A 19094-nucleotide genomic window follows, 5' to 3' on the forward strand; every position below is an offset into this window, starting at 1 on the left:
GGCGTCGGGACGTGCATTTATACGATAATGTGGTCGCTCCCCAGGTCGGTCGACGTGTTTTTCCACGTGGTGTCCGTCGTCCCGGAATTTCTGACGAACGTCAGGTCCGGTGTCGTGTCCCTGGTGGTGGAGTTGCCGATTCTCGTCGGTTGCGCCGGATCCGTAATTAACGTTAAGTCGAGTTCCTGCGCGTCTTGCCGAGTTGTCTTCCCTTGGCCGTGCTGTATCCGTAACCCCACGCCGTGTCTGCCGCGTTGAAATCGCCCCTTGGAATCAACCTCCGGGACCCGGCAATCTTTATCGTCTTCTGAAACAGCGCCCGGAAGCGTTGGCGGGGTTTCGACGGGCTGCTGTATACGTTTAGTATGAATATGCTTTGTTTCCTCTGCTTGGTGGGTATCAGTTCGATGAGAGCGTGTTCCATCTGGATGCCACTTAGTTCGTGGTCAACGAATGTAAGCCTCTTCTTTACGAGCGTGCATAGACCTATTCCCTCGATTTTGCTGCCGTGAGTTTTGTAGCCTGTTAAAGTAGCCGCGTTCGTGAGGGTTTCTTGGAGTAAGATTACGTCCGGTTTACGTGTTGCGTGTCTGATGTGTTCCTGAAGGACTGCCTTTTTGCCGGCTAAGCCACGGCAGTTCCACTGCCATATTACTATCCCTCGATTATCGTTGGCCATGTTGAAGCGAATGTGAGTTACCCGGCTGCCCTTGATGGTAGCTCGGTCCCGGGTCGGTGCTCGCCGTTACGTGTCCGCTTTGCGTGAATACGGGGTGATTCAATATCATCTGCACGTTTCCCTCGAGGGTAGTGGTCCTGTTTGCGAGCCCGAGAACTGTTGCGTGAAGGGTCTCAATGGTGCTTTAAATGGTGCATAGCATTCTCTTGATGTCAGTCATTTCCGCTCGTACCTGGCTCTCGAAGCCTCCCTCGTGCGATTGTTGTTGTACCGCCCGTTTTTTCGGGGCCGGTGCGTCCGCGTCAGGAACGCTCGCAGGCACCGGGGGTTGGGCGCTATGTTTATTTTGATCTGCCGCGGCGCGCTCGCGTCTGAGTTCTCGCATCTCTTGCATTAGCTTTTGGACTAGTTCGCGCATTACCGCGTTCTCTTTCCTTAGCGCCTCTAAGACGCCGTTATTGGCGTCTCAAGCGTTATTGGCCTTTTGATTGTGTTCTGGGACTTCAGGTGCTTTGCCGACCCCCTCCCGCGCGGTGCCCCGCGCGGTGCCCCGGACAGTGTCCGCCCAGCTCACCTTGTCTACGGGAGCTGGTGTCCTGGACCTGGATCTCGTCGGAGCGCGGCTGTATGTTTGCCTACTGCAAAACCGGGACCGGCTAGGCGATCGCGACCTGGATCTGCGTCTGGTCGACTGGATGGGCGGGAAGTCTTCCTGCGTTAGTTGGTTTTTTGCGTTTTGGCGCTCCCATCGTCGTCTGCGAATCACGTACGGAAATCTTGTACCTTGCGTTGCCGGCTTTGTCGGCGGTCATGTGAGCACCGCCGCACAGGTTGCACTTGGGCGAGCATTGATGTCCTTGGTCGGGGTTGCGGAGGCCGCAGCCCCGGCAAATGCGATTGGCGGGATTTGGGCAAACGTCCATGAGGTGGCCGAGACGACCGCATTGATAACAGATGTCAATCTGCTTGCGATACAACTTGCAAGGGATTAGTGTTGCGCCGTGCCTGACGAAGTTGGGTACCTTGGGTCGTAGTGCCGATGCGTTTGGCCTCCAGTGCTAGTGGGTTCATCTGGTTTACGATGTTTTTGTCCAGCACTTGGGGTCCGTCCTTAATGGGGATGCTTCGAATCACTCCTTTCGCTTTATTATCGGGTGCCGTTTCGTACGCGTTGACTTCGTGTGGTTTCCCTTGGATGTGAATGTGCCGCATTTTGGCGTAGCGGTCGACGTTCGATCGTTTTGGATTGCTGACAACGACGATGTTCTGATGTGAGTTCGAAGAGACGGTGTCTTCCCCGCTTTCTTCTCCACTTATACCAGCGGCTGCGAAGATGGCGGTGGTGACTGTCGGGGCGCGGACCTTAACGAGGTCGAGGCCGCCCTGCGGTCGAACCACGATCTTGATTTCATCCTTCGGTAGTCTGGGCATGCGTCCCGCCTTGATGACCTTTCCTTTAATATACTTGGGTTTAGTACCTTGCTGGCTGGTGCCGAGGTTGTCCGTTCTTGCGTCGATGTCGTGCGTCAGGTTCTCCCAGCGGTTTCTGGGTCTCGAACGCCGCGCTCCGGCGGTCTTCCATCCGGCTTCTTCAGTAATTTCGTCGGGGGAGATGTCCCCCATCAATTGCACGCTCATTCTTGAGTCACGTTCGTCGGCTTGTGACGCTTCGTTGGGAAAAGTTGGGATACGTGGCACCGCGTCCGTCGGCGGCGCGCAGCTGTTGCGCCGGCTAGGCCTAGCGTTCGGCGTAGACGCCTAGGCCTAGCGTGGCTGCGGCTTGATCGGAGCACAGAAAGTTCAATATCTCCGCGAATAATGGTGGCATACCTCAAAATCTGGTATCCGTCGATGCCTCTCGACTTCACAGATCCGTTGGTGAAAGATTATCGGAAGAATGCAGTTGAAATAGCTGCGAAATCATTTGTAGAAGATGGAGCCGATGTGAACGCGTCCACTGACCTCGATGACCGCAGCGCCCCTGTCCCCTTAACAGCTTCGCTGTAAAAATTTCTAATCGGCGCGGGTACGCTCGACAAGACTGACCGAGAGCGCCGATCGCATGGGACGCGCGTGTATTTTTCTGGAAGCGTGAAAACTCTTACCAGCGAGTGTTCAATGTATAAAAATATTGGTTTTCACGTGATTGTGGGTTGCTTTGAGCTTATGGACGTAGTTGATTTATGATCGCCTGACTGTAACGAAATATCACTGTTGCGTGGTCACCAATTGTTTAATTATTGTTCAGATCCTTTCAGGCGCCTGTGCTAGTAGCGTCAGATGGCAAGCGCAAACGTGCACACGACAATGAAATGTTGGAGACTGCAAACGCCGTTCTTTGTACACGCAGTGGCGCCGCCGCGCCTTCGTGCTCGCGGCCGACCACTATGAGGAACAACGAACAGAAACGGCCTGAATAAAACACGCAGTAAGTGAAGCCGCGGTGACCGCTGTAGACGAGGCGCAGTACACTTTACTCTGGTGCACGGCACTACGACGCCAAACTCTTTCTCAATAGTCAGAGACGTAAAAGTACTGCTTGAATGCTCGCGACGCCCGCCCATAGAATAAAGAACCAATTTTAAGCTATACGTACTTTTAAGTACGGCGGAACAGTGATATGAGCCCAAACTAGCCCTACTCCTACCTTACGCATAGCGGCGGCAACTCGAAAGCCGTCGCGTCCTGCGTGGAGCATTGGCGGAGCGGCGCCGTTTGGCCACCTCTGCTATTTTGCCACCGTGGTGACAACAGTACTTGGGAGCGAGACACCATGCTGAAGAATAACGTCGACAAGCGGAGAGACGATGTAGTCGCCATCAGGAACATGTGGCCGAGCGTTAAGTACAGTGCAGTAGTAACGGCTGAGGCGGCAACCAGGGGAATTCGGCAGCACACAGGGACGGAGGATGTGCATCAGAAAAAAAAAAGTTGCTGTCCGAAGGAAGGTCCAACTGCACGACACCGGTAGCGCAGCCTATCAGGGCAGAACGGGTCGAAAAAAGTCGAGCCCCAAAGTCAGGTCATGCGGACAGCGCTCTAACACAATAAATAAGACGGTGTTTGATGGCCGGCAATCGGTTACTCGTGCTGTACACATGCCGACAGCCAGTGGCATACTGTTGTCGGCAACGTGTACTGCGCACGGTATGGCAGGCGTGAGGTCTTTTCTGAGTCTTTTGCGAAGCGCGGCACTCAATACAGACATCTGCGCACCGGTGTCGACAAAGGACTTGACTGGGACTCCATGCACCTCAACGCCTAATATACTTCCGCGGGTAGGCAGAGTTATCTAGGGATTTCCAGGCCGGGTCGTTCATGCACCGTCACCTCCGGGCGCTGCCGGGACTAGTTTTCTAGGGGCACGAACACACAGGGGAAGAGCGCCGGGCCTGCGGCGAACGAGACCAACGACTTAGGGGCGATCGTGACTGGCTGGTACAGAACGTCGGCGGTACATTGTCAGCATTCGTAGCCGGAGGATGCACAGAGAAACGGCGAGAACCTTGATCTGGATGGTTGCACGGGAAGCTCCACCTAGAGGGCGATGACCAACTACTTCGGCAATGACTAGCGATATGTCTAACACGCGAGCAATTGAAACCAATTGGCCTATCGGCCGGTGTTCTCCAGTCAGTTGGGGTTACGACGGCGAGATGGAAACGCCGAAAACTGGGACGCCCTGGTTGGGTATATAGGGCCGCTCCCGACTGACAGTGGCACCACGAATGGGGCAGAGAGACGGGAGGCCCAAATTTGTCATATCTTGTCTGACAACGGCCTCTACAAGCGAGTCAGAACATGCATTGTCTTGGAAATGCTGGCGAGGAACGGCTGGAGACATGGCTTCGAGCTCAAGATGAATTAACTTCGTCAAAATTTTTTCCCAGATAGATGAGGTGCATGTGGCTGGTCTTCACACAAAGACGTCGAAGTGGTATTTTGTAGCCTGTTGAGAACTGCTGCGTAATGCGGCGACTTATCACGAGTTTGAAATTGCGTCACTCCGATGATCACGTCCACCGAGTCATAGTTCTTGCATATAAGCAGGTAGAATGCATCATATGCGATTCCCTTCAGGATGTGGCCAATATTTTCCGTCTCATCCATGTCTTTGTCAACTTTACGGCAGAGCGCGAGGACATCTTGAATATACGCCACCTAAGATTCTGTCGACCTTTGAGCATGGGTCGATAGCTCCTATTTCGCCGGCAGCTGACAGCAAAAGCACTTTCCAAAGAGTTCTAGAAGCTTCTCCTTGCACACGTCCGAGCTCGTTATGTCTTGTTCATGGAACATCACATTGGCTAGCATTAGCATTGCGTCCGAGCGATTATTTTCGCTTACACATTCATACCAGGAAATCCAGACTTCAACGTCCGTACGACCGATACCATTTCAGGTCCCTGGTTCTCGCGGCTGCGACGACATGATGGAGGTCAGAATATGTAGCACCTGAGGTGCGCGGTCGGTCATTGTGGCGCCTTGTCCGTCGGTCATCGTTTTAGGGCTCACGCGGCGACCGCTGCGGAGCTGCGTGCTGGTACGTTGGTGCCCCGAACCTTCAACGAAAATGTTGCGAGGCGAAAACAAGCACAAATCTCGTTTATGCGAGGTGAATGCTGAACGCACCAGCTGTCACTAGAACATGGCGCCTGAAGCGGCAGCAGCAACAACACTTCTTCGCATTGGTCTCTTGTCTGCTTGTCATGTTCTTCTGCATCGCGACAATACTTATAGAACAAAATGTTAGAAATATCCCATTTTGCTCTGTACAATTCTTTGCGGATTCTATAACCATTGACAGAAAAAAGTTGCTTGGGGGAAGACATTTTAAACCCCGGAAACGTGCTTAATGCAGAAGTGAAAACATGTTCCCACATACTGCGTAAGCCGCCGCCCATCGTGGAAACATTAAATTGTTGGCGATAGATGGGTGTTACACTGGCTAAGGAGCAGAAGCAGTGCACCAAACATAGCCGCCTCGCCGAAGTGCTGGAGGAACTTTCCTAAGTTCATTGTTTGCTATGAAACATTTTTGTCCCTTATTTCCCTGGCACAATGTGCAGGAAGGTTGACCAGAATGAAGTAGAGGCGCTCTCGTGGTTTATTTCACGCTTGAACGCCGTTAACTAATTACAAAACACTCACCCCTGAGCCAAGCATGCGGTGTGCTTTTATCAAACATGTCTTCCGTAGCATTAGCAGGAGCAGTTTCGAGGGCGATAATGGTGCGCACTTGCTTCTTTTCCCTGCGTTCGGGATAAAGGGCAAATATGAGCGTGTAGCCATGAAGCGTCGGCCCAGCATAGCTTCATTTTAATCCTATTGAATGAAAATGTCGCTCTAGTCGCTACGCCTTTCTTGTTGACCCTCCGGTAATGCGGCAATTTGAAATGTGCTGTTTGACGTTAACATTCCTTGCCTTAAGACATCGGCATGGTAGTCGAAAAAAAGATTTTAGAAGTATTTTTTGTTACCAAAAGAGGCTGCAGTTTCGCCGGAAAGGCGAAGCAACATTAGTGATAGCTATGTATAAGACAATTACACCAAGGAAGACTTACCCTATAAATCCAGTGTAAGGGCCGCACGCCAACCTTGACAGCCAATATTAAATAACAAATCCAACCGAGAGGCAAACACGTTCGGTGTGCTGATTCTGAGTGCGCTAAACACCAAATTTTAGCGCGCAGCGTACATTCGCGCGTCGCTACTTAGATGGTGAGAAGAGGCGATCGCGGAGGTTTACGGTGAATTTCTTACTTGTAGTTTAAAATAATGGATCAAATGGCCCGGTCCCATGCTAAGCCCATCCAAATCGGGACAAAAAAGTGCGTCTCTTAGATAAGTCTATGCGTTAGCTATATTGGCCATATAAATTGTAGTAAACATTCACTTACTAATTAAAATAACAAGCATAGTGCAATGCACGGACCATATAATCTGTAAATATCTCACTGGATGACCACGAGCACTCGCTGTCAGAACGCCGGCATTATGAAGAACGCCGGAAGCGTGGGCGAGCGGTTCGTGCAGCCGCGCGATTCACCACGAATCTGAAAATTAGACTCATCATCATCATCTGGCTATTTTTATGTCCACTACGGGGCGGCCTGTCAGCGCTCTCCGGTTACCGATATCTCTTATGTTAGACTACGTGATGTGCAACACTAGGGGCGCGGAAAGAAAGCCCGCGAAGGAAGAGAACGCGCATGAGGATAGCAGACATCCCTGCCCACGCTTTATCAGTCCACCCACGTATCATTACCAACAATTATGTACCGCACGCGGGCTGCGTACGCGTCAGCCGCGTACTATCATTCGCAGTTACGGCAGGGCTAGAGAAGACGCGCGCTCACTTTCCCAAGCGCGCGTTTGATCACGTGACCTCTAACTAACCCGAATGTTGAGCGCGTAGGAAGACAATGCTCATCAAGCCGCCATCCTTTCCGGCTTACTATTTCGTTGTTTTTCTCGCGCCCACAGTATATGAGTCGCTCATTGATATGGCTTTTAGGCTTTATACGGAACATCACGGCGATGACGACAGCGCAAATTTGCCTGCAGAGTGCTGATATATTTGCTATCGCAAAAAGCTAAAAATAGAAAGCTGTTAATGAAGGTTATGTATATATATATATATTGCACGACAACGCCCGGTATGAAGGCAGAGTCCTTGTATTTCAACGCAGCCACGCGAGCCAGGCAGCGAGCACCAACCCAAACAACGATGAAGATGATTATGAGGATGGGTATACATAGATGAAGGCGATGATGAACTGTACAGTTGACGCCCGCACTCGGCGACTTCAGAGGCAGCAGCAGAAGGAAGAGCTGCCGTCTCAGCGTAGCGAGTGAGATGGTCCACGGCAGTGACAATCCGGGTGTAAGCGGAAGGGGTCCGTATAAGTCGATACCCACGAATTCGGAGGGAACGGAAGGGCACGGTAATGGTTGTAAAGGGCCGCCGGGAAGAGAGGTCGAATGTTTTCGGTCTTGGCATGACGCACACGAACCGATGTACTTGGCAGCACTAGTGGAAAGATCAGGCCAAACACAGCGAATCTTAATGCTGTCGTAGGTTTTGTGAAAAAATAAGTGGCCAGCCATTGCGTCGTGAAACACTTGTAAAATTTGCAGTCGAAGTGAGCGAGGGACAACTGGAACCCATCGGCGACCGGCAGGGTGGTAAACGTGCCGTATAATGATACATCATGAAGTTTAAACCGTGCAGGTTGTCTTCTTAAGCGGCTGTTGGGAGGACGGGATAAGCCAGTGAGCCGGTCGATAATTGTGCGGCAGAATCTATCTGCACGTTGGAGGGAGCCGAGGTCTACTGATCACAGAATGTCTACCGAGGTCCTAATCCGTACCAGGGCCATCGTCTTCGTCGGTTGGATGGGCGGTGCCGAACACATTGAAGGTTAAACGCGGGCATAAACCGACAGCGAGCAGCGAGAAAAAGCGTCAGCGTCTTGGCGTTGCCTGCCAGACTTATGTGACAATGTAGTCGTACTCCCTGTAAACGCAGCACCCAACGGCTGAGGTGTCCCGACTAATTCTTTAAGATGGACTACCAACACAGAGCATGATGGTCAGTCACAATTGGGAAATGGCGGCCATATAAATAGGGGCGAAACTTTTCTCTCGACCATATGATGTCTAGGTATTCTTGTTCAGTGATGGTATAATTTCGCGCAGCAGGATAAAGACTACAACTCGCGTAGGCCTGACTTGCGCTTCAGACACGTGGTACCGCTGCAGCAAGACAGCGCCGATTCCATGCCCACTTGCGTCTGTGTGTAGGATAGTAGAGGCTGCGTGATCAAAGTGATGAAGCATTGGTTCTGACGTGACACATTGCTTCAGGGTCTGAAAGGCAGCTTCGAATTCATCCGTCCAGGTAAAGGGTGTTGTCGTTGTGAGAAGCTTATGGAGAGGATCTGCGATGGTGGCGAAGTCACGGACAAAGCGTCGGAAGTACGACGCTAATCCGAGAAAGCTGCGAAGGTCCACCACCGCGCACCACACTCGCTTGGTTCAGCTAGAAACTTAGATTACCCACATTCTCACCACCCTCCACGCGCAATCAAAGCAATTGGAATCCATCTCTATGCTCCACTCCCTGCAGGAGTCTTTCCCCCCAGCCAAAAAGAAGGAACGCGCTCTGGCAAACACCTCTACCTCTACCATATCTCCGATGGCGCGTGACAAGGACATCGAGATTGTGCTGTGGAAGTGCCAAAACCTTCGCCATGATAAGACCCCCTTCACCAGTATCCTCATGCGCCCCTCCCTGCCCGATTCTCTTCTTCTCCAGGAGACTCGGACGGCCCGCACCGTCCCAGGTTACCGTCCCTACCAGGCCACGAAAGGGACGCCGCTTGCGTCCATTTATGTACGCAGTGACGTCCTCGTCGAGCCACTTTACATCCCCTCCAGCCTCCTTAAATATTTATTTGGTGTGGTTTATTACCAATCCTCTTCCCGCACCTCACTGGCCCTTATGTCTTTCTACAATCCCCTTGTCACATGTTCTTTATTCACTGCTCTGGGCAAGTTCTTTCATTTTCTTCCTTCCACCACCCATCTCTTAATTGGGGGCGTCTTTAACGCCACTCACACACTCTGATGCTACCCCCAGACCTGCTCCTTCCTCTACAAACAAGTGGCTCGCTTTCGGGTTGACACTCATCTGTCCAACCCCCCCGTCCTCACCCGTGGCACTCCTCAAGGTGCTGTTCTCTGTCCTACCCATTTCAATATTGTGATGACCCCTCTCGCCTCTGAAGAAGCCAAAATTTTTCACCTCCACCACACCTTTTATGCCGACGACATCCCTCTCTGGTGTTCGTTTGGCTCTCCCGGTCAAGTACAGGACACCCTGCAACATGGGCTAGATCCTATCGCCTCATTTCTCACCACTGCTGGCCTGTAGCCTGCTCTGGAGAAATCCGAACTTCTCCTCCTGAACCACTCCACATACCAGCGCTCCCACAATGCCCTCATGTCCCTCCATCTTTATGGCTCTCCCACTGCTATCGCCCCCCAATGCTAAGTTATTGACTTCCCTTTGCATGTAGTCAAGACTGTGCAAGCTCTCCACCATGCTGTCACGACCTGCCACTGAGTAAATCACATCCTGAGGTGCGTAGTCACTCGGCGCAGGTCTCTACGAGGGTCATGCATGTCGCTTCGCCAATGCACTCGCCCTCAACAAGTTCGTGTACTTTGTACCTTACGTTTCCTTCACGAATACTCAACTTAACACCCTTGAAACCGCCCTTGTAAGCCTCTACAAGGCAGCTCTCAACCTCCCTATTACAACCTCTACCGCTAAGCTCTTTTCCACAGGTCTGTTCTCTCTCTCCACCGTGACTCCGAGCTTGCCTGGCTTTCCCTTACGCGTCAGGATCAGTGGTTACTGGCCCGGGCGGTTATATCCCATTCCTGTCTCCACATTTACCTCTCCTATATCCACCCCGGATCCCAACCTTCGTATCCTCCCCGTCCCGTCCAATATGTCCCCCGTCTTGCATGCCAGCAGTCGTCACGCGGCAGCGCAGCATCCAGGGACTACTACTAGTAAAGGGAGCACCCACTTTACTACCCAGGGAGTAGCCTACACGAATGCCTCTTTCGTGGCTCGTCGAGGTTCCGGCGGCGACGCTATCTACCATCCCCACTTCCCAACACCTGAAACCGACACCAGCGGGCCGTTCCTACACCCTCCGGATGCACTCTCTCTTGAGGTCCTTGCCATTGACCATGCCCTACAATCATTTCCCTCCCTTCCCTCTCCCCCTGAGTACGCAACATACTCCGATTCCCCACCGGCCATCCACCACATACAGAACCGCACCCTACCCAGTTGGGGCATTCAGCAATTGACGGCAATGAGCTGGCCCATCAGCTCACCCGTGACACTTCTAACCGGGCACCGTTGATCCCTTCGTCCAAGCCCTCGGAGGACCGTGGGAGACTATCCCTGCGCCGCGCCACCAAAGAAGTCTACCTCCAGCTTCGTCTCGACAAGCGCAGCTACCCAACACCTCATCCATCACTCAATGTGCCGCAGGCTCGTCTTCTGCGGCACATCGCAATGAATGCATTGGTTACCCCCTCCCGTCTGTTTCTCTATCGCTATCGATCCGACCCCAGCTGTCCGAACTTCCCCTCTACATATGCAGACCTATCTCATTGCCTTTTCTACTGCCCGGCTGCTCAGAAACCGGATTCCTATCCGCCCTCTTCCCTTTCCATCCCCACATGGCTCGACTGGCTTGGTGCTCAAGGGGAAGAACAGCGTAGACTTTCCGACCAGGCGGTCGATATGGTCGGTTTGTAATTGTTTGGCTGAATAAATGTCTTCTACTACTACTACAGTCAGAAGAAAACTTGGCATATGAGAAGGCGCGATCTACTCGTATGCGCTGAAATATAAGTAGGGCAATATCGCCAGAAATTTCGATGACATAGTAAAAGCAGCGGAAGAATTCTATACTGACCTGTACAGTTCCCATAGCAGGCAAGTTACTTTCATTTGAAGTAGTGATCAAGAGGAAACAGAGGCTCCTTCTATAACTAGAGGTGAAGTTAGAAAGGCCTTGTAAGACATGGCCAGGGGAAAAGACGCGGGAGAAGATCGAATAACAGTTTATTCAATTGAAGATGGAGGAGATATCATGCATGAAAAGCTTGCGGCCCTTTATACACAATGCCTCATGACTTCAAGTGTACCAGAAAGGTGGAAGAATGCCAACCTTACACTCATCACTAAGAAAGAAGACGTTGAAGAATCAAAGAATTATAGACCCATTAGCTTGCTTTCACTATTGTATAAAATGTTCACCAATATAATTTCCAATAGAATCAGGGCAACACTTGACTTCAGTCAGCCAAGAGAACATGGATTCAGGAAGGAATATTCTACAATGAATCATATCCATGTCATCAATCAGGTGATGGAGACATCTGAGGAGTACAATCAACCTCTCTATATGGCTTTCATAGACTACGAAAAGCATTTGATTCAATAGAGATACCAGCAGTCATAGAGGCATTGCGTAATGAAGGGGTACAGGAGGCATACGTCAATATCTCGGTAAATATCAACAAAGATTCCACAGCTACATTGGTTCTCCACATGAAAAGTTGAAAGTAGCCTATCAAGAAAGAGGTCAGTCAAGGAGGCTGTTCACTGCATGCTTAGAAGAAGTATTAAAGCTCATAGACTGGGAAGGCTTAGGAGTAAGGATCGACGGCAAATATCTCAGCAACCTTTGGTTTGCAGATGACATGGTCCTATTCACCAAAAATGGGGTCGAATTACAAGAAATGATTGACAAATTACAAGAAATCTTTCACGAACCGTGTGAAATAAGAGTAGAGCCCCGCAAAACTCCGGACGTCTTTGACAGACTGAGGTACAGGAAAAGCCGTTACTGCTCGAACCTTTTGCGGGTCGGGTTGTACGCCTAAAGCATCGGCGAGATGACCTAGCACTGCAAGCTATCGGCGTCCGAAGTGGAACTTCGATGAGTTTCATTGCAGCCCAGCCTTGCGGAATACGTGAAGGATAACTGAGACGCGCTCAAGGTTCGTTTCAAATGTAGGAGAAAACACAAGGACGTCGTCGAGGTAACAAAGGCAAGTTTACGATTTGACACCTTGAAGCAGAGAGTCCATCATCCGTTCGAACGTGGCAGGGATATTGCATAGACCGAACGGCATAACCTTGAATAGGTAGAGGCCATCTGGTGTGACGAAAGCGGTCTTTTCTTAGTCTTGCTCACCTACGGAAATCTGCCAATAACCAGATCGAAGTTCGATGGACAAGAAATATTTGGCACCATGAACACAGTGAAGGGCGTCGTCGATTCGTGGTAAAGGGTAAACGTCCTTTTTATTAATTTCGTTTAGGTGGCGGTAATCAACGCAGAAACACCACGTGCCATCTTTCTTTTTTTGACGAGCTAGACCGGGGACGTCCAAGGACTCGACGAGGGCTCAACAATGCCTTTGGCGTGCATCTTGTTTATTTGCTGCTAAATAACTTGCCGCTCTGCCGTTGACACGCGATACGGTCGGCGGTGAATGGGAACAGCATCACCAGTGTTTATCCGATCCTTAACAAGGGACGTCTGACCAAGTAGTCGATTGTCAGTGTCAAATATGTCGTGGTAGGAAAGCAAAAGGCGATATAGTGCGACTGCTTGAGCAGGTGGGAGGTCGGGAGCGACCATGGGACGTAATGGGCCGTCGAGGTTCAGGAATCCTGCGGGTAATTAGGAGGTTTTGGAGACGCGTTGGCTGCAAATGCAGTGACGTGGTCGTCTGTCACTGACCAGAGCGTGGCCACCGCTATGCCTTCAGGTAACACTTGCTTCGTCAAGCCAAAATTGATAACGAGGAGACACATCCGATTAGCAACAAGGATTACGGCGGAGTGTGGAACAGAGATGTCGCGCTAGGAGGACATCAAGAATAGGTTTCGACAAGAAACTACTCGAATGACACCCTTCAGCATGGTCCACGGTTGCGAAGCCACGACGACGTTGGATGCCATGTTGCCGCACCAGTGTGACGACATACCTACCTACGTTGACGAATTTACTCAGCGCGCCGAAGAAGCCAGACAGCTTGCCCGCGAACCCATCTTCCATCAGCAAGATCAAGATGCAAAACGGTACGATCTTCGACGCAGGTCCGTTCTCTACAGTGAAATGGGTTTGGATAGCCATACGCCGTCGTGAACATTCCAAAAAACTGCTCAGGCGGTACTTTGGGCCGTACAGAGTAATCCGACACCTGAGCGACGTGACCTACGAGGTCATTCCTGACACTGACAATAGCAACAGTCGCCGCAAGCACACCCGAAGTGGTGCATGTGATGCGGATGAAGCCGTTTCTGTCTAAGTTTTGTTTGTTCCTCTTTGATGTTTTTTGTTGTTTTGCTTTGCGTGTTTTACTCTGTGCCTTTGTACACCGCCCTCATACGCTCAAGTTGCTCATCGGGACGATGCTTCCTTCGGAGGGACGCAAGTATCGCGCCTGTAATCCAATGGAGAAGAGGACAATGCGAGTATGCATGAGCCTTTTTATCAAGGCGCAGTAAAGAAGTCGCGGGAGCGCGCAGTATTAAAAGGGCGACCTGCAGATGTTCTTATTGATCATTGCTGTGCTACCTCTGTTTTTGACGTTGCGACAATATGTATGAGTGGCATTCGGAAAGCTGGTCGGGCCCCAGACCCCGCCCCGGGGGCAACATGAAAACATTCCGCCTATGCTTGGAGTAGTAGAGCTATCGCTATTAAATTAGTTGCTCAGTGACAGTCGATATAGCTCTCATTATTAACGTGATCAATGATTTGGGTAATTAGATATGTGTTTTAATGTGAATAGCAATGCTTGCCTGTGTCAGCCGCTTTGAGCCAGCCAACAAGCCAAGTCAGCCAAGCCAAGCAAAACCAGCCAGCCAGCAATTTTTCAGCAAGAATTCAGATCGTGGTTCAGCTACCGCTACCAAATGCCTCCTATGGACCCATTGCCGTTTTCACGCGGAAGAGCTCAAGCGTATCGCATCGCGAGGGGGCGCCGCCACTTACGCAAAATACACAGTCGCCACGAACCCGCCGCCGATGCCGCTTGACTGAGGTAGCGCCAGTGTATGGCAGAGCATCGTCGCCACTGCTGCGTCAATGGCGTTTCCTCCCAAGCCGTACATCCATCTGCGCCACGAAATGCATATTGATTACGCTAGGTGTAGATAGAACTGAGAAGTTCTCATTATGCGCCCATCGCACTGCAGAGATATACTGCAAACTTATTGGGGCATGAGAAAAAGATGACACTTAGGCACGTTATGATAAAGCAAACGGGCAACGCAGATTCTGTGCACCACTTTGCCTACTTGCACGAGCTGCACGCTAAATCGTAGCGGACTTATGAAGATGCAACGGCTTCTTCTTCTTTCTAGGGCGTTACATGCCAAAACCAGTTCCGATTATGAGCCACGCCGTAGTGGAGGGCTCTGGATTAATTTTGACCACCTGGGGTTCTTTAACGTGCACTACAAAGAAAGCTCACGGGCGTTCTTGTGTTTCGCCTCCATCGAAATGGGCCGCCGCGGCCGCGATTCGACCCCGCGACCTCGTACTCAGCAGCGCAACGCCTTAGCTAACTCAGCCACCGCGGCGGGTATGCAACGGCTGCAAAAACGCACAAAATCTGAGACACATTTCTTTATTACGCCTACTCATTAAGGCATGGCTTTTCATGCTTTCAAAACAGGCAGCGATACATTGAGTAAGCATTGTCTATCTAGTGCAATGGTAGTGAAGCTATGCACGCGCAGCAATGTTCACAGCTTCTGATGCTAGCGACTATTGCTACAGCACGAGGCACCGCAATTTCAGAGCTCATTTTCCTGCAGCTTACTAGGGCAGCGATATGCGACGGCGGACGACAAAAATTATAGCTGACGAAATGTATAAAATATTTATGATTTCATCGTAGCTAGGATATCCCGAACTTGGTGAAATACCCGAAAAGGGGACTCGGCCAAACATGTAGATCCATCGGCCTACTAGCCAAGGCCTTTGCACCAATCAACAGCGCCCACACCTCTGGCATGTGGCATGCTGCCTATGCTATTACCACCACCTGCGAATGGAGCGAGTCTTAAGTGGGAAATGTGCGTTCTTCGCTTCGCAACAGAGAACCTAAATTGACAGGCTTACAAGCTTGTTTACGTGCGATACAACCGGAATTTCGAAACAGGTTTAGCAAAAGCTGAACGCGTTGTCGAATTCAGCGACACTTCTTCCCGACACCGGCACAATTATTTATTCACTACTTCGTGTCAATAGTAGTTGCTTACTTTTGGTATATTTACAGTCTTTTCCTGCTTATTTCGAAATAAGGACTACCGGAGGTAACGGACCTGGAAAATACCCCTGTCCGTCAATCGACAAACATTTTTTCTCTTCTTCCTCGAACTTCTCACGTGTTCGCTCAATATTATTACAATGGCTGTTTTGCCTTGTACATTATAAGAGACGAATCCTTTCACTATTTGGTTATTTTTTATCGCAGCCCCATATGAATTCAGCTTTAGGTGTCATTCCGTTAAGCTGCGGTTTCCGGCTCACCCTCGCACGCTTTCACTCGCACACACAGCGTACGGTGCGCGGCGACGATTTTATCGCCGTTGAACTTTATAGGGAACCCTACGACGACGGCGGTGACAACGGCTAAAATGCACTTGGAGTGGCCATGTAATTGCTATCGCAATAAAAGCATCAAGTATCAGTATTCGAATACAATACATTCGCAAAGTTTGTCTTCTTGTTTTTGTGAATTTACACATTACTAAACAATATAAGCGCTCTCTATCTGCCTAAACAGCCCGAGCGCTGGAACAGTCCGCACAAGCAGACGACGGCGGACAGGTTATAACTAGCACTGTGTGGACGCGGAATGGTCGAATATACGCACGTAAGGCTGACTGCGCTTACGCCGTTCAAATATCTTTTGACGATTACCTCTCTAAAATTGTATGAATTTCACTTTTTTGTTAAGGTATATTAGATAGTTCTGTTTTTCAAACAACAGGCTTTACCAGGAATTCGACAAGCCTGAATGTATCAAGATCTGCCGCCAATACGTTCAGAACACTGTTACGGTGATACACTTAAATGCGCGTTCACTAAACAGGAAACACGACGAATTCACGTCATTGCTTGACAGTTTTCATTTTAGATTGACTGTAATTATAATGACTAAGACATGGTGCAATGTACATAACAGCGCACCCACATTAAATGACTACAGACAACATTCACTTAATAGAACAGATCGACGCGGCGGAGGAGTGGTCATGTGTGTTCGCAATACAGACAGTTTCACGACGTTAAACGAATTCACTCTACTCACATCAGGTTATGAGCTTGTGTGCTTGCAAGGCACAGAACCTGTTAGTGTTATTTTTCTGTAATTTCTCCATCATCAAAGATCTCAAACTTTTTAGGTTTTATTGATGCGCTTTTGGAATATGCGTCGTTTAAAAGGTGCCGCCTCTATATTGGAGATTTCAATAGTGACATTTCCGCGAAAAGCAAATTCTCGGATGATCTCTTAAATGAAATAGCTTCATGCGGTTACTTTAATATCATTACTACGCCCACTCGAGTATCGCAAAGAAGTTCAACTATTTTGGACCTTTTAATCGCGTGTCATCGCCGCAGGTATAATAAGCAGCGATATAAGTGATTACTGCCCGATATTCCTAGCTTTCGTAAGTTCTGGAAAAGGTATGAAGATGCTTGCAGCCCAAAGTTTGTCCACCAGGCTATAACGCAGTCACCGCTGCATATATTTCGATCCAAATGAAGATACTGCCTGGCAACCTGTTTTCGGTGAAATGACTCGCCGCGGTGGCTCAGTTAGCTAAGGCGTTGCGCTTCTCAGCACGACTTCGCGGGATCGAATCCCGGCCCGCGGCGGCCGCATTTAGATAGAGGCGACATGCGAAAAATCCCCGTGTGCTTGCGTTGTATTGCACGTTAAAGAACCCCAGGGGGGCAAAATTAATCCGGAGCCCTCCGCTACGGCGTGCCTCATAATCAGATCTGGTTTTGGCACTTAAGACCCCAGAAAGAAGAAGAAAAAAAGTTTTTGGTGAAACGACTGTAGAAGTCGCGTAAGATGCCTTCATAAACCTTCTCGGTGATCATTACAGCAGCTGGTTTCCGATGAAATCGTTTAAGGCGGGAAAGCGCACATGGAAGCCTGGGATTAATCCGTATGATCACAGAAATGCATTAACTTCATGATTCCTTTTTGAGAACGCGTGACGTCAATGCTTTGGGGACCTTTAAATAGCTACGGAACCGTTTAAATGCTTTACTTAAGAAAGCTAGAAAGGAATACTATGAGAACCTTTGCCGAAAAGGATCGAATTGCCCACCAGATCGTGTGTGGACAACAATTAATTCCGTACTGGGAACAAGTTCAGTCGCCAATGAAATACACGAAATTATCATTAAAAACAAATCACTGTCAGGGATGGCACTATTAGAACATTTCAGCGAACGTTATGCGTCAGCAACAATCAGCCATTCACCTCTCACATACATGTTGTACATACTTGAACGAAATGTTCGGGAAACGGCATTTTTATTGCGATAGCAATTATATGGACACTCAAAAGCAGATTTCTGCCGTCGGCGTCGCCGTCGCCGTCGCCGTGAGGTTCCGTATGACGTCATTTGGAGATGAAATCGTCGCCGCGCGCCGAACGCTGTATGTGCGAGTGAAAGGGCGCGAGGGGCGCGTCTTTCACGGGGAGTGAACGCACGGCGGAGAACAAACGCGCGTTCTGCGCCGTGCTCGCTTAAGGGCTGCAGAAGTAGGCGTCTCTTTTCTCCTTTACAATCACCATATATGTAGAGCAAACGCGCCTTCTTCGGACGCGCGAGAGGCCGTGGGGGAGGGGGAGGGAAGGGAGGCGACGTTTAGCTGCGGCACCAAGTGCCTATTTATATCAGAGGCTCCAGCAACAGTCACCAACGCCGCACGCATTTTGAGCTAACGCGGGCAAAACGCCGATGGCGTCGACAACAGTTCTGCGTGTTGTTGCTACCAAAGCCGCTCACCTTACTTCGTATGACATTGCTGTGTTGCTATCGCATTCATTGCTTCGCCCTTAGGGCGAAACTGTGACATTTTTTGAACCCACCGATTCTTCCGAGGGATAGAAAACCTTCACTACATTAAAAAATAGTGAAGCGGCTGATATTGATAATATCGAGATAACACCCGTAAAATCCGTGATCGACTTTATCTGCCTGTGCTGGGGCCATATCTTCAAGCTTGCGATTAGTTCTGGGACGTTTCCTAACAAAATGAAACGAGCCAAAGTGTTTCTTATAATCAAAAGGGGGCGGGGGGGATCAACGTCGCAAACTGCAGACCAATATCTACATTGCCTATATTTTTCAACGGCCTTGACTAGGTCATTTTCTGTGAACGACGTAGTTTTTTTTTTTTTTTTTTTTGAAGCACGAAATTATGCCTGAATGCCAGCACAGTTGCACAAAGGGCAGGTCGACCTAGTCTGCGCTCCTGGTACAAAATAAATCATCCTCAAAAATATTGAAGCGGGAAAGTTAACTCCTGGAACCTTCATTGATTACAGCAAAGCATTTCAGACACTCTACCATGACACTTTTAACAAAACTAGAACAATATGGCATGCGAGCTGTCGTTCACTCACTTTCGCAGTCGTTCCTCTCCGACCGACAGCAGTGCCTGGTTATAAACGGTTCTACGTCATCCTTTCGCCCATTACCGACTAGCGTACCCCAGGCAAGCATGGTGGGCCCCTTTTTATTTAATATATGTGAATGACTTG

Source organism: Dermacentor silvarum, chromosome 3 (genome assembly GCF_013339745.2).
Source record: "Dermacentor silvarum isolate Dsil-2018 chromosome 3, BIME_Dsil_1.4, whole genome shotgun sequence".
Lineage (NCBI taxonomy): Eukaryota > Metazoa > Arthropoda > Arachnida > Ixodida > Ixodidae > Dermacentor > Dermacentor silvarum.